The 13,847-nt window shown below is 38.5% G+C and overlaps 1 protein-coding gene across 2 annotated transcripts in view; it reads left to right on the top strand.

The window, feature by feature from the left end:
• Positions 1-13,847, top strand: part of LOC132825885 (volume-regulated anion channel subunit LRRC8A) — a 59,392-nt gene that overhangs the window by 6,747 nt on the left and 38,798 nt on the right. Inside the window, exon 2 of one of the 2 annotated variants that reach the window (XM_060841483.1) lies at positions 9,142-9,265. The gene's annotated coding sequence lies outside the window, so the exon portion shown is untranslated. Of the gene's footprint in view, positions 1-9,141; positions 9,266-9,891; positions 9,908-13,847 lie in introns of those variants that run through there. The other variant, XM_060841486.1, reaches the window with a different exon arrangement.

Below are 13,847 nucleotides of genomic sequence, written 5' to 3'. Positions count from 1 at the left end.
AACGCACTGCAACATTTCAGAGCTTCGCAAAAATGAGGAAGAACATCTACATAAGGTCCTCACAGCCGAGTGGACAGACAGCGCCAAGAGGACACTATGCCCTAATACACTGGTCACCCTACCCTATATTAAGAACATATCAGAAATGACAACCAGATTCCTACAACCACTAGGAATCATTGTAGCACACCAACCCACAGCCACAGTATGCCAACTAATCACAAGGATGAAAGACCTCATACCCACAACATGCAGGAGCAACATAATATATAAAATTCTACGTAACGACTGCCATTGATGCCACATCTAACAGGCCGGAAGAAAACCAACAGTCTGGATACACAAACACTGACTAGCAGCTAAATGGCACAACCAATTCTCCCTTATCTCAGTACATACAGACAATGAAGGCCATCAATTTGACTGGGACAATGTAACCAATCTAGGACAAGCTAACCAGAGGTATGCATGGGAATTTCTAGAAGCCTAGTTTTCTACTCAGAATGCCATCAAGCATGTAGAAATAGACCCCATATACAAACCACTGCAGAGCAAAACTGGAAATGACACGATCCACCTTAACAAACCATATAAATATCAAGTAGAGTGGAACAACTTCACAGAAGTCGCACTGATGATGTTACATAGCATGGTGACGGAACGTTTGCGTGTCAACCAGCCAGCTTGGCGAGCAAACCAACGACCGCACCTCAGTGTGTACATTTGCAAGTTGGAACACTGTCCAGGAGGCCAAGTGGCAAATGTGGGTGCCTTGAGCTGTCTTCCATTGGTCGCCAGTGGAAATATCAGACTATAGACACAAAAAAGATCCAGTCCTGGCAAAACTAAAACAGCTAGCAGTGATGGCGGAAACAAAAGGGCCATTGCATCGAGAATTTAAACCTCTTGTGGTTCTGTTCGCCGACCTGGGAATTTGTGTTGCAGATGTTTCGTCCCCTGTCTAGGTGGCATCCTCAGTGCTTGGGAGCCTCCTGTGGAGAAATTCTGTGATCTTTCCTCCGGCATTTATAGTGGTTTGTCTCTGCTGCTTCCGGTTATCAGTTCCAGCTGTCCATTGCAGTGGTTGGTATATTGGGTCCAGGTCGATGTGCTTATTGATTGAATCTGTGGACGAGTGCCATGCCTCTAGGAATTCCCTGGCTGTTGTCTATTTGGCTTGTCCTATAATAGTAGTGTTTTCCCAGTCGAATTCATGTTGCTTGTCATCTGTGTGTGTGGCTACTAAGGATAGCTGGTCGTGTCGTTTCATGGCTAGTTGGTGTTCATGGATGCGGATCGTTAGCTGTCTTCCTGTTTGTCCTATGTAGTGTTTTGTGCAGTCCTTGCATGGGACTTTGTACACTACATTGGTTTTGCTCATGTTGGGCACCAGAATGAAGGACCCGATACCCAACATGAGCAAAACCAATGTAGTGTACAAAATCCCATGCAAGGACTGCACAAAACACTACATAGGACAAACAGGAAGACAGCTAACGATCCGCATCCATGAACACCAACTAGCCACGAAACGACACGACCAGCTATCCTTAGTAGCCACACACACAGATGACAAGCAACATGAGTTCGACTGGGATAACACTACTATTATAGGACAAGCCAAACAGAGAACAGCCAGGGAATTCCTAGAGGCATGGCACTCATCCACAGATTCAATCAATAAGCACATCGACCCAGACCCAATATATCGACCACTGCAACGGACAGCTGGAACTGACAACCGGAAGCGGCAGATTCAAACCACTACAAATGCCGGAGGAAAGATTACAGAAGCGCTCCACAGGAGGCTCCCAAGCACTGAGGATGTCACCTAGACAGGGGAACGTCTGCAACACAAATTCCCAGCTCGGCGAACAGAACTACAACAACAAGCACCCGAGCTACAAATCTTCTCACAAACTTAGAATTTAAACCTTTCTGGACCCGGTGAGACCACATCACCGTAGAGGATGGCATATTATTATGGGGAGCAAGAGTAATTGTCCCAAGTAAAGGTCACCACCTGGCTGAAGTCTACCAGGGGCTTCCAGATGTTTCCAAAATGAAAATGTTGGCAAGAATTGTCTGGTGGCCAGGATTGGATGCCAACATAGCTGCATTGTTGGGGCAGTGCCCAGAGTGCTAACAAGACAAAAATTACTGCGAGCAGTTACCTTATATTCGTGGGAATTGCTTATTATAAACCCGGACTCAGTTACATGTTGACAATGCCAGTCCTTTCATGCCTTCAATGTTCTTGGTCATTGTGGATGCTCAAAGTTCCATAGACTTCATTCACCAAACTCTAATGACAATTGAAAAACTGTGAACACCGTTCATGATACATGGACTCCCGGAAGTATTGGTCACAGGCATTGGGACATCATTTACCAGCAGGGATTTGAGTATTTCCTAAAGTCAAATGTGATTTGGCATGTTCACAAAACTCCATACCATCCATCATCCAATGTTTTGGTGAAAGAGCAATCCAAATGTTGAAGACAGGCCAGTCAGGGAGCCCTGGCTGACAGGTGTAAACAGGAGTCTCAGAGTCTCCTCATTCTAGAAACTGACTCTGAGCTAAGTGGTCAGAGTTAATGTACTGTGCACACGTAAATAAAGGTTGACTAGTCTCTGTGCAGCATTTTCACCATGTCATCTAAATACCCTACATCCAGAATTTGCCCATCATTTGTCCCAGCATAAACCACATCCTCTGGCAGATAACCGTCATCATCTTTTGAATTCCCTGTAGTTGTTCTGTGACATCTATGACCCTGATATCTGGGAGATAATATACCATCTTGAAGTCACGTTGACAGTTGCAGAGGTACCCGACAACTTCCCTCATTAACAAATCCCTGAATGCCATTGTCCTTCCAAACTTCTTTTTCTGTCTCTGAGCAGCTTGACCATCTACAGTGCCTTGACTCTGGCCTCCACAGAGGAACCATCATTCTCAACATTTTCCAAGACTGAAAAGTAGTTTGTGAGGGAGATCCATGTGGGGATCATGTGGAAACCAGTTTCAAAATTAACAAATGTCATGCTATACAATGAATTACTGGTCAATGTTTGATGGTTCCTTTTCTTTGTCAAAAAAAACAATAGTATTCTTGGAGAAAAGTAATTTCAGTCACTTTTATGTAGATTTGTATTTTTAATTAAAGCCGATAAAAGTCCCTTACAAATTGACACAAAAACTGAGATAAGTAAGGTGATTTTATACCCTCATTGCACCCAGATCTTGAGGTAGCAATAATTATTTTGCCACATCTTTCCCCCTGCCATTAGTCCACAGCTACTGAAGACATTTTGCTTACTAAGTGACAGTCATTCTGTTTGAAAATTTGGATTGTTTTTCATGTGAGATTTAATGTTCTTCAATGGATAATGTGTACAAATGGAGAAAGAAAGTTGCTCTGTAATGTTGTAATTTTAGTGAAGCAAAATGGTGGTTGTGTAATTTTCTGTTGTAGCAAGACGTGTGTTATCTCATTATCGGTATATTATTGCAGTTGATAGGTAATTAGCATTCTTAACATTTTGCCCTTTGTCATTTGATGCAGCAATGTCCTCACCTCAAAAATTAGCCTAGGCAAGCAAATAAAAATGTCTTTGCCCTTCTATACACCAAAAGAAATACAAGACTAATTATGCAAGTAAAATATGGAATTATTGAATACTTCCAGTACTGCATTTTCCTGTGAAATGTTAGTGAACAAAACCAGTTCCACAGTATAACCTCTTAAATTAAGAATAGCACAAAGCTGTATACCTGGCTGATAAACCTTTGTCCTTTGGAGTTTACATTTGTGTCAAAGGAGTGCATTTAGAGATAAGTGAGCAATAGTACCTCAACCTATCTGCGAGTATTGCAGTATCTTGAGATGGTGGACACAGTGTCTCCACTTAATGTTTTATTTGTTTTTGGCTATTGGAGCCAACTTACTAAAAGCTACACTGCATTAGGCCTCTGACATTCTATGTTTCCAGATAATATATAAATATTTAGACAACACATCATTTTATAAAAGCAAACTATTTTTACACTCATCTAAAATTTCAATTTTGATGAAGCTACGGACATGGAGGTCACAGTGCCTCTATTGTGCAAGAGATTGGAGAACAATAAGTTCAAGGTAAGGTTCACTGACATCCTTTTAAAATGTCCTTGTTCTGTATTGAAAGTCAAAATCTTGCTGTGCTTTGGGATTAAGATACTGGAAGGATTGTGGAGTTTGGAGCCGCCTGGCAGTCACACTGTCTGATATAAAAGGAAGTTCTATTGAAAACTTCTCATCAACTGGCTAGACTCTTCCTATTGTGTTGTACTCTATTGCCAAGATTTACACATGCAATTGTTCTAAGATGTGTGGTGCAGTGAATCTGTCGACAAACTTGGGAGCCAAGACCTAATAGTATTTGAGGCGTAGCAACTACCCATCCTGTTCATGAACTTAGTTTACTGTTTTTGATTGTATTATTTCAGCAGTAGAATCAAGCTTCTGACTTGATGTAAAATTGTTCTGGGTTGTTCAAAACACCTGTGATTTTAGTTTTAGCTGATATTTTTCTCCCTGTGCATTCAGGGTCCTTTTCAATTTGTCTTTGTCACTGTAGAGTTATGGAGGTCTATCCATTTTTGACTCTGCAACTAGTTGTTGCTTCATTATCAAGGAGACCTATAACAGTCTTCTTGTGAGCATGTCAATTTTAACAAAGGCTTAAAATATATAGAGTTTACCATGTGATGAGCAGCAGGGATAAGTGTACCATTGAGCCAAAAGCACCAATTTTCCTTTTCAGCAATGCTATACAACACAGCATGTGGTGTAGGATAATACCAAAACAGCGGAAATGTGATGTGGTATAAGTTGTCCTCAGTTTTGGTTATATCTCCATAATGAAGCCTTTTCCCCACATCAAAGGAGCGACTCTGATGATTTGTCCAGAAGACAATTTTAAAAGTAGTGGAGGTTAGTGACCAACTCATTAGTTTATTTACCCATTTTGCAGGTGAGAGAGTAAAGGAACGAAGGAGTACTGCTTAAAATGGAGATGTGAGACTCTTTAACACAAGTACTACTTATTAATAGCTGTGATGCTTTTGCCCTCCTGACTATTCTTTTTGTTCTCAATTTGTAATTCTGTTTCTACAGTTGATATTAAAATATCTGAACTTACCAGGTATGTAAATGACTACCACACAACTGCCATTTATACTGTAAATAATTTCATAGTATTTAAATCTATGAAGAATATAAGAGGCAGGAGAAATAAACATGCACCCTCTGTTATAGCATAGAACTTGAAAAATGTACTTTTTCTTTTCCTCCAGGATCAATGGTAGAAATGGCAGAAAAGTTGAGAATTATAACAGTGTAATAATGCAACCATGACCTACCTATTCCCAAAATGTTATTTTAGGCTGCCCATTTCAAATTTATGGGGGTCACTAAAGTTCTGTTTTCCTCCCTTGTGTCAGAATGTAAATTTCAACTGATATGAAAAACTGGAACTATTGACCAAACGATTATGAGTATATCCATCACATAATTTAATCTTTGTGGTTAAGTTTGTTCAGTTTGAAATCTATATTTAAGACTCCCTTTGAAGTCTAATTATTGACTCCATTGCCTGTCAGTCTCGATACATAATTTATCCCTATTTCTGTTTCATTGAACGTGAAATTGTCAAAGGTCAGTGTTTCCTTGATTAAGAGCTTAGACTCTGATTATAAACACAACACTGACACTGCACAAAGAGTGTAAACAGAATGATGTTGATTATAAACCTTACTGATATTGATGCATCACCATAAAAATGCTGTGTATTGGAACCTCTTCCATTTTTGGCTATCAAAGCTTTTTTTGATCAACCTGAAACAAGTATTAAACACAGTGTGTAATTTAAGTTTTCAAACAAAACTGGTGTAGAAATTCAGAGTCTGTATTCTGATATTAAGTGTATCTCAAATACCCAATCTTCAGGTTTAAGCAGCAATTGTTCAGTGAGAATATAGTCCGTGGTATATTCAGGAATGCTGCTGATTCTTAACCAGCAAAAGACATGCAGCTCACCTGTGCAGAACACAGATGGGGTTGAAGCTACTTATCCAGTCAGACCAACACTACTTCTCAGTTATTGGCTTGCAAAATGTCTAGTGGGAAGAAACCAAGCCTCCAGACTGGGTATACTTTCCAAGATGCACACTGCTTTATTTTAATACCAAATACTATAATCTTTTTAAGTAGCCACTACTAACATTAACATAATGCCAATCGAACAATCTAAGCTAATATTTTGCTAATAGCAACAAGACATAGGACAGTGAAAGTGGTTGACGAATTTGGGATGCTTGTGGATAAATAGAGATGAACATGAATATTTACATAATTGCAGTATCTTACATTCTCCCACTGCAAAACAACGTATTATGTGTGCACTGTGTTGTTGTGATAAAGATACGCAGTTACTTGCATAAATTGCTTTAATTTACAATCTCTTCCCAAAACACCACTTTTGAAAGTGTTGATCTGTGCAACTGGAGTACAATTCCCCAGGCAGCTATTGTTTTTTGACAGTTTGTCCACATATATGGTGTTTGCGTGTAAATCTTGACTGATTTTCCATGCCAAGCAAACCAGATTCTGTCCACACCTGTTGCAGTCTTGGTACCATCAGTGTACCCTGTGATGGTTGGATTTTTCTCCTTCCTACATCTTGTATTCCATGGCCAAATTCAGCACTATCACTGGGAGATAACAATCTACAGCAGTCCAGAAAACAGTTTCCCAAAATGTAAGCTCTGCAGCGATAATGACCACCACAGAGGCCTATCGAGTCGTAACCGTGCTTTCATTTATACGTAACCCCTCCATTCCACTTTAGCAAATATTTCTCTCCCCACAAGTCTCACTTGGGGTTCTCAACACTTTTCAGGCTTCAATGGGGTTCACTGTTGATGGAGAAATCTGGTTGGGAAGCATTAGATTGAAGACTTAACCGAAAAGCTTTCTGATCTTATAGCTCAGACGGAGTCATTAAGCCTCTATATAGAATATATAAGATAGAATTGTGAGTTTATCTGGGATGTTTGACCTTCCAGTTTCTGGGGGGGAAATTTAAAACATTAACAGGAGTTGTGTTAAGCCTACAGGTGTAATACACATTCTGCTGATCAACAACAGAATGAGAATTATATTGTATGGGAACAGGTTATGAATTATTTCCCTTATTTTTAGTTTGGAGGTTTGCTGAGTTTTACAGTTTTAGGTTATATGGGATGTCAGTTTTTTTACTCCTGTCGCTTAATTTCCATAATTTGTCTGACCTTTGATGAATTTGATTAATACCTATATAATAGACAGCAGCACTGGAGAACTGAATGGGCTATTTTTCATTCATGTCTGTTTTTGTCAAAATCAGTTTTCAGGACAGAAGTTCGTATAATCCTGAAGTTTATGGAAATGACTATTTTAATTTATCAGTTAGCCAAGGAGTAAAGCTCATCTTCACATTTAATAACTTATGAACTGGACAATAGTTTGCGTCATTGAAAGCAATATTTTGGTACAATTCAGGATATTTTTAGAATGTGCATTAGAATTTTTAATTTAGTTACATATTATAAAGTTAGGGGAGATAAAAATATCAGTGGAAAAATCTTCATGAGTTTCAAATGTGACATTCCAGGAAGAAATCAGTGTGAAAACTTTCTTAATGAAAGCATAGTACTCAGCAAGTCAGACAGCACCTATAGTAAAAGAATCAGTTAACATTTTGAGTCCAATCAGATCCTTCCTTCGATTCAGTATATTCTACAAGTGGACGCTGTTAAACAGTATGGTCCTTACATTGTCAATTACAGGTTTGCATTTCCCAAGTAGAAATAATCTATTAGACTTAAAGTTTGAGATGGCTAGGTGGTAATATCTTGTGGTAAAGTACCTAGTAATAGGAATGGGTCTCAGTGTCGCTCCTGTGTTCTGTTTATATGGTGTCATACAGCTCTGTTGTGGATGAATTTTAATAATTGCATATCTATCATGATGGTTTACAGTTTGCAGTACTTAAAGTTGTGTTGTTGAAGAATCTAATACAGAGCTTTAATGAACATGAATCAGGAATAAAATGCTAGAGTGGGAAGGTTGCTGAGAGCAAGGATTGGGGTAAAGTACAAACTTAGAGTCATAGAGATGTACAGCATGGAAACAGACTCTTCGGTCCAACCTGTCCATGCCGACAAGATATCTCAACCCAATCTAGTCCCACCTGCCAACACCTGGCCCATATCCCTCCAAACCCTTCCTATTCATATACCCATCCAAATGCCTCTTAAATGTTGCAGTTGTACCAGCCTCCTCCACTTCCTCTGGCAGCTCATTCCATACACGTACCACTCTCTGTGTGAAAAAGTTGTCCCAAAGGTCTCTTATATATATTTCCCCTCTCACCCGAAACCTATGCCCTCTAGTTCTGGACTCCCTGGCCCCAGGGAAAAAACTTTGCCTATTTACCCTATCCATGCTCCTCATAATTTTGTAAACCTCTATAAGATCACCCCTCAGCCTCCGGCGCTTCAGGGAAAACAGCCCCAGCCTGTTCAGCCTCTTCCTGTAGCTCAGATCCTCCAACCCTGGCAACATCCTTGTAAATCTTTTCTGAATCCTTTCAAGTTTCACAACATCTTTCCGATAGGAAGGAGACCAGAATTGCACATAATATTCCAACAGTGGCCTAACCAATGTCCTATACAGCCGCAACATGACCTCCCAACTCCTGTACTCAATACTCTGACCAATAAAGAAAAGCATACCAAACGCCTTCTTCAAAATCCTATCTAGCTGCAACGCCACTTTCAAGGAGCTATGAACCTGCACTCCAAGGTTTCTTTGTTCAGCAACATTCCCTAGAAACTTAGCATTAAGTATATAAGTCCTGCTAAGATTTGCTTTCCCAAAATGCAGCACCTCGCATTTATCTGAAACTCCATCTGCCACTTCCCAGCCCATTGGCCCATCTGGTCAAACTTCTGTGGAGATCCATTGTTAGTCAGATAAACTTTGACCAAGTGCTTTACATTCCACATTGTCAAGTAATTTAGCTTTCTAATTAATTCTGCCTCTGAAATTTCAGTGTTGGCAACTGCTCCTATGGCGCTAAGAGAGTACAAGGTACCCAGAGTTGGTGGGGATCGAGCACAGAGGGCTGTCTGCCTGGTACACAGAGCATCAGAGGACAGATAACAACCAGCAACACGGTGAGTGAATGGAAGTGTAAATCTTCACCAAACAGAATGAGAGAAAACGTTAAATCTATTAGAAAAGATATAGCCAGATTTGCGTATCACTGAACTACAATTAATTATGTAATGATCAAAATCAGAATTTAGAAATAATTTCAATGCATAATAAAATTCTGAGAATTTCTGTTTTTACATAGAGAAATATCCTTTGCTAAGTGCAAATAAGTACGATGATATAGGAAACCAAGTGAGACTTTAAAACTATTTCTGCACAAGTCAAGAACAATGATTGCTAATGGTGAAGATAAGGGGCAGTCAAGCAGTTAGGGGAAACGCTAAACCATAAAAACACAACTTGAATAGTTTATGAAGTCAGCTGAGTCCTGTTCTTGTACTCTGTGTTTTGTGTGCTGTTTTGTCTAAACTCAGAACACTGGAGCTACGGACACCAATAGTCTGACTTGAATCATTGCAAATGATAAAAGCTGAGGGAGTATGAAAAAGATATTGTTAAGTTGTGGAGCAAAACTTAGAGGCAGCATCCTGCAAAGAACTAATCTCTACTTTCAGTTGTATCAACAAATCAAACTTGATATTGGATCTTCATTTTCAAAGCAGTTTCTACTTACCAGAATATTTGACAGACTACTTAATAAGGTAAATACAAATGCAAGTAACTACATTATCAGTGCAGGGATTGCACAAACCTGAAAAAGTTATGCTGACATTTATTGGATAGTTTTTTAAAAATATGTGTTGCAACTTTAAAGTTGATATAATGTCCTTGAATGATGTGGAATTATGTCGTCCATTCAGTTAGAAATATAAGATATATATATTTTGGATGGCCTGGTTTGAGACTTCCCTGCAATGGAAAGAAAAGGGTTGGGCAGCCAGTCTGTTGGTCTGCTACTTCCACAGCTTTTGAGGACTAAGCCAAAATGAAGTCAACAGCCAAACCTGAGACAGTTTCCCTTCATGTAAAGAAAATCTATTAGAAATCGGAACCAAGAAAAGGTCACTCGCCTGAAACAGTAACTTCATTTTTTGACACAAATGCTGCCTAGCTGCTGCGTATTTCAAATTTTCAATATTTGTACTATTTTGCTTTAGTAACAGATTTCCCCTCTAGTTTTAGTGGCACAAATTGCCTGGTAGTTCTGAACAAGGTTGAAATTGGCAAGGGGAAAAATTGAAAGACTTCACAGAAAATTGAGCTGTGATCTTTTAGACATGCACATTAAACTGTGTTGCATTTAAGATTTTGAGAATAAGTTTTTTTTGCACTTTCTGAACATCAAATTACTTGTTTCATTTTTTTTTCTTAATAAGGTCAATTAGAAATGCAAACATGTTTGCTTTATTAATTGTTGTTTCTGTCTCCTAATTTCAGTTACATATTGTACAGCATTAACCCTCAGTGAAATAAATTTCAAACTTAAGTAAAATTTGACCTTGCCATATTTGGTCAGGAGTAATAGAACTGTAGAACTGAACACAGTGAAAATGACCTTGTTATTGTGTTATTTTATATTTGAACTGACTGGTTGGACCACAATGATCTTTACAGTTTGATGCATTCCTAATTTGTTGATGCAGTATTGTCAAGTTCGAAAAATCGCAATGTATGTTTACCACTTAGATATAAGCTTGGACAGTTAATGTCACCGATATAAATATATTAAAGTTTTGGGTATATATGTAGATGTGTCTGTATAATAGTTTTATATATATAAATATAGTAAGTCATCTTCACTGTACAAGACACTTTAAATCAAAAATGTACCTTTCACACATTAATTTGGCTGGTTGTCACTGTACTTCCATGTATTTTAAACTAAGTGTTAAGCTTGATCATCAGTGAATATCAGAGACTATTAATTTCAGTATTTAATATTCTTCACATATTTACCATTTCACTTTCTATGGTAGTCTACATGTGACAATAAAATTTATTTCTAATTCTAAAGATAAGATAGTGCGGTGTTAACCCATTGATAATTATTTATGACATGATCAAATCAGAAGTTGGTCACAATCATAGCACTATCTCTTTCATTTGACAACAGTAAAACTTCTCAAGTATAAATTTCTTCAACACTAGAAACACATTCACTGCCTTTATATCCCTTTGACCCTGCAGCCTTCTGTGCATTTTTGCTTCCTCAGCCATTAAGGCTGTGCCTTTAGTCAACCAGGCTGCATGCTTTGGAATTTTCAATCTAAATCTTTCTATCTTGGTTAGAGTCTTTCTAAAACCCCCACCTTTGTTCAAGTTCTTGATCATCATTTGTATATCCTCCTTTGGCTCAGCCTTCGTTTCTTTCCTTCTTAATGTTTGAAGTTCTTTTAGAATATTCTTTTGCTAAAAGTACCATAAAGTAAAAGTTATTGTTGTGATATTGTAGTCGATTATATTGACCAAAGAAGAGAACTTGCAGTAGAATGTAGGGACTGGGTAGGCGAAAACACTGCGATGTACACAGGGCAGATTTCTAGTAATACCATAAATGCTCAATTGTTTGTTAGGTTAAAAAATTCATCTTGGCACAGAAAAATTGACAAGGATACCGAATCATTGACAAGGTTATGCATTTGCTTAAAATCAAGCTGTCAAAACATCCATTGCCTACAGATATGTCCTGCACTAAATTTATGTAAAGTGCTGTCATTTGGTTTAGCAAGATCCAATGTTAAGAAAAATAGGTCTACTTTCATGTGGATGAGATCTGTTTTTGGCTAGTCAGTGTTACTTTGTGGAAGTGATGATGTCTGTTTGTAATATAATGAGCTCGCTGGCTCAGGATCTGTCATCTGCGAGTTTTAGTGCAGTCTGTAATGTAGGATCTGTATACTTCATATGCAACGGTTGATAGAATTCTAAGATACTGAGGTGGGGTGAAACATGTAAATTATTTTGTTCTTAGCAAGGCAATATTTAGCTCCATCTGGAGTATGATGTGGAGTTTTGGTTACCATTTTGCAGGAAAAAGGGAAAGCAAAGTATTGGAAAAGTACGACAATGAATCATTTGTTTGATGCCTGGCAATAGGACATTTGAGATTTGAGAAGAAACTACAGAAAGTAATTTTGATTACAGTAGAATACAGTAGTTCCCCCCCCCCCCCCCCCCCCATCCCATATCGGCAGGAGATATGTTCCATAACCTACCACAGAAGCCTGAAACCACAGCTAGGAGTGAACCCATTCATTTCAATAGGAAACTTACCTTCCCTGCAGCCCTCTGATCCCCAGTTCCGGAAGGTTCCCTATACTAGTTTGGGCCACAGTAAGCCAGGGATATTTGAATCTGCGGGGAACTATTCCGCAGAAACGGGCGTCGCCCTGTATAAGACTGAAAATTGGTAAGATTAGTACAAGCTTAAATAAACTATTTACTTGGTTTCAAGAGTCAAAGTGACCATAAGGAGGCAGAGGGAAAAATGTATAGAAAAATCAGACATAGCTTTCACATGGTGATTTTTGGAATTGGCTAGTGAGAAAATTATTTGATGTGTTTTCATAGGAAAATCTGAGACCAATCACATCGACCAAATGGTCTTTTCTGGTTTTCCCTACTGCATTCTTTCTAAATAATAGCTTTCAAAAGCATATGGAAATTGACAGATTTTTCTGAGAAAGTATTTAAACTTGTGAAACAAAGCAACTCAAAAATCCTTGCAACTGGCATTTATATCATGCTTTATTATTACAGAGATTATATGAAGTACAAAATATCCCAAGTTACTTGGATATATTATGAATATTATGAACATAATTTGAAACTGAGCCATGTTGGGTGATCTTAGGAAAGGTGGTTATAAGAGCAGATTAGATGCTGGGAATAATGTGTATAACTCGCTGTCTGACTCGACAAAGCCTATCTGCCATATAGAAGACATAATGTAAACATATGATAAAACACTTTCAACTTACCCCGCTGAGTTCAGCTGCAACAACACAAGAAGTTTGACACTACCCAGGACAAAGTTGTCTCCTTGATTGGTACTCACCCTATTCACCAGCTTCAAGACTTTCTCCCTCCTCCACTGATACACAGGGGTGGGCATTATGTGCCATCTACAAGCTGCACTGAAGCATATCACCTTCACTCCTTTGAAAGCACCTTCCCAATCCCCAACTTGAAGATTTAAAAAAGACAAGGGCAGTAGATATATGGAAATACAACCACCTACAACTTCAACTCCATGATGCACACCATCCTATCACTGAAAACTATATTGTGGTTCCTTCAGGAAAATGAGTCAAAATCATGGAGCTCTCTTCCCAACAGCACTGTGGATGTAACTACATCCCAATGACAAAATCAACATTCTCCTTTAAGACCTTCTTTAAAACCCACATTTTTGATCAAGCTTTTGTTTTTTTTTTCTGTATTCACTTTTGACTCAGCCTTCATTTCTTTCCCGATGACTGTCTGGAGTACTTTTGGAACTTTCTACTTTGTTAAAGATGCTATATAAATAGACGTTATTGTAATTGTGGTTTTGCAGCTGATTATATTGGCTAAGCAAGAAAACTAACAGAACACTAATTGCTCTGCTTGAGGAAACCCATTGTGATGTCTGCTTGAGAC

This window comes from Hemiscyllium ocellatum, chromosome 21 (assembly GCF_020745735.1).
Source record: "Hemiscyllium ocellatum isolate sHemOce1 chromosome 21, sHemOce1.pat.X.cur, whole genome shotgun sequence".
Taxonomy (NCBI): Eukaryota; Metazoa; Chordata; class Chondrichthyes; order Orectolobiformes; family Hemiscylliidae; genus Hemiscyllium; species Hemiscyllium ocellatum.
This window is presented reverse-complemented; position numbering and strand designations above follow the sequence as displayed.